At 27.3% G+C, this 2,807-nt stretch overlaps 1 protein-coding gene across 1 annotated transcript in view; it reads left to right on the forward strand.

Moving 5' to 3' along the window:
• Positions 1-2,807, forward strand: part of LOC137624755 (pneumococcal serine-rich repeat protein-like) — a 25,219-nt gene that overhangs the window by 7,746 nt on the left and 14,666 nt on the right. The gene's annotated exons all lie outside the window — the stretch shown is intronic.

A 2,807-nucleotide genomic window follows, 5' to 3' on the forward strand; every position in this document is an offset into this window, starting at 1 on the left:
TGCCATCGAGGACCTTTACGTCTAAGAGTATTACAATTGTGGGTGTGTATATATATATATATATATGTATATACATATATGTATATATATATATATATATACTTATATATATGTATGTATATATATATATATATATATATACATATATATATAAGTATAAATACATATATATATATATATATATACATATATATATATAAGTATAAATACATATATATATATACATATATATATATATATATATATACATATATGTATATATATATATATATATATATATGAATTTATACTTATATATATGTATATATATATATATACATATATGTATGTATGTATGTATATATATATATATATGTGTGTGTGTGTGTGTGTATTTATACTTATATATATGTATGTGTATATATATACATATATATATATATATATATATATACACAAATAAATCCTTCACTAAAACGATTTCCATTAAAAATGAAGCAGTTTCAACGTAAGTTATCGCGTATTTAATTTATTTCCATTATGGTCTAAGATTTTCCTATATCATTAATAACTTCAATAGCACAAGTTCATCTCCTCAGTTTTTTTTTTTTTTTTTTTTTTTTTTTTTGGTAGCATAACTTCCGTTAAGGAGAGTGGGCTCAACCATCCTCCCTTTATAATTTCATACCTCGTACAAACACCTCGAAATCTCTTCCCAATGTTTTGCAGAATCTCTGCTACCTTTCTTGCTTTCATATTGTGTGTCACCTGTTATCTGCTCTTTCCTTTATAACCTGGGGTTATCTCTGAGATGCTGACAAGAAACAACAATTATTTCACTATCTATTTCAACATTTCTTACTCCATCTTCCTTGTTGCTTTTTGCTCTCATTGTCTTGATCTTGCTTATCGTTTCTCGCAATTTTCGGCTTTTTTAGAAATTTTTATCTACTTATTATCGTCTACATTTTTTCCTTTCTGTTTCCACTCAGTTTCGTCTTTATACATCACTGATTCCGTGCATCACTGATCTATATTGAAGAGCCATAGAGACATGACATACCTACAGTATACCACAAACCCAGTTTTTGCATTGAAGCCAGTTACTATCCTGCAAACGTACCCTAAAACTGTACACGCTTCACTTCCACATTATAATCTTTTAATTGCTTTAAAAACTTTATGCCATTCATTCCAATTTATGAATATTATAAAATGTTTTTAGGTCCATGCATGCGATATACTTTTTTTCATTAATTTTCACATTTTCTTCACCTAAATGTTAAAAATAAAAATTAAGTAGCCCTGAATATCTCTGTCACCAGCCTTTAGTTTCTCATTCAAAATCATTCCTCACACCTTCCTTGACATACTAATTAATGTTATGCCACTATTAATTCTTCTTGTCGCCTTCATCACCTGTATCACATACACAAGCACAGAACACACACACATACACACACACATATATATATATGTATATATATATATATATATATATACTTATATATAAATATATATATATATATATATATATATATGTATATATATATATATATATATATATCCCTTTCTGAGTGAGGATACCTTAAAGTGATGAAAGGATTTGTGTATCGCCATGATCAGCAAAGCTGTGCTAGTCAGGGCCACCCATACTATGTTATTTTGCTGTGAGCGATCAGACGAAATCGCCCACCATCACCAAACCGTACTGGCCAACAGTGGTCTATAAATGATTGCATTTGCTATTATTGTGTGTGTGTGTGTATATATATATATATATATATATATATATAGATAGATAGATAGATAGATGTATTTGTCGTGGTATATTATTGCCTATATATATATATGTATGTGTGTACATATGTACGTAATGTATAAATTTCTATACCTACTGAACAATGACTGGAGTTAAGTGTATATGATATCAGAAACCGAGAGAAGTACAAACTCATTTCCTTCAGTATTTCATACAGGATGGGGAAAATGTCACAGCATATCAGACTTGAAAATATTTCTATAAAGGATTTTGCATTATCAAGAATATTCAACGATTTTAGAAATGCTTAACAAATCAAAAAGTAAAATACTATATGCTTTTAGCTGGTCGAGGCTAAAGCTTTGGATTCTATATGAAAGAAAGAAAAAAATTATTCTCGTACCATGTGTTTTAATAATTTATTTATTTATTTATTTATTTATTTATTTATTTATTTTTTTGCGCTCGGTGTACTCTTTTACTGCAAAATAATTTTATGGATGTTGTAACTGTATTTTACTTTTCCTCATTTCGTATTAATTCCTGCGTGAATTTTTGTTCTCTTTACAAAGCTGACGATTGAAAAGGAATAGAATATAATTGTTATTTTTATTTCTGCTGATGCTAATAATAATGTTATTGATATTTTCGTCAGAGAGAGAATGAAATTCACAATAGGGCATTGTCGTTATTGTTATATTTACATGTATTCATATTTATTATTCACAACTATTTCTGCATGTTTTGTATATCTACACTACAATTATTTTGGGTTTCATTTTTCAATATGAATATTATTATTATTATTAATTATCATCATTATTATAATTATTGTTGAACCTCCATATTTATTAAACAAATAAAAACACTAATCGACATTCTATAGAAAATAATTCAAACTAAGTCATGTATAATATTTCGTAATTACTTTAAGGTTCAAAAGCTGCTTGAAGACGAGACCTTTAAACCATATATAGATCCAGCTGTCTTCGTAGAAACCAGTCTACAAAGTTGTAGAACTTGAAAAAACTCATTTTAGTACCTGGAAGATTTGTATTCTTCCACA

Source organism: Palaemon carinicauda, chromosome 31 (assembly GCF_036898095.1).
Source record: "Palaemon carinicauda isolate YSFRI2023 chromosome 31, ASM3689809v2, whole genome shotgun sequence".
Lineage (NCBI taxonomy): Eukaryota > Metazoa > Arthropoda > Malacostraca > Decapoda > Palaemonidae > Palaemon > Palaemon carinicauda.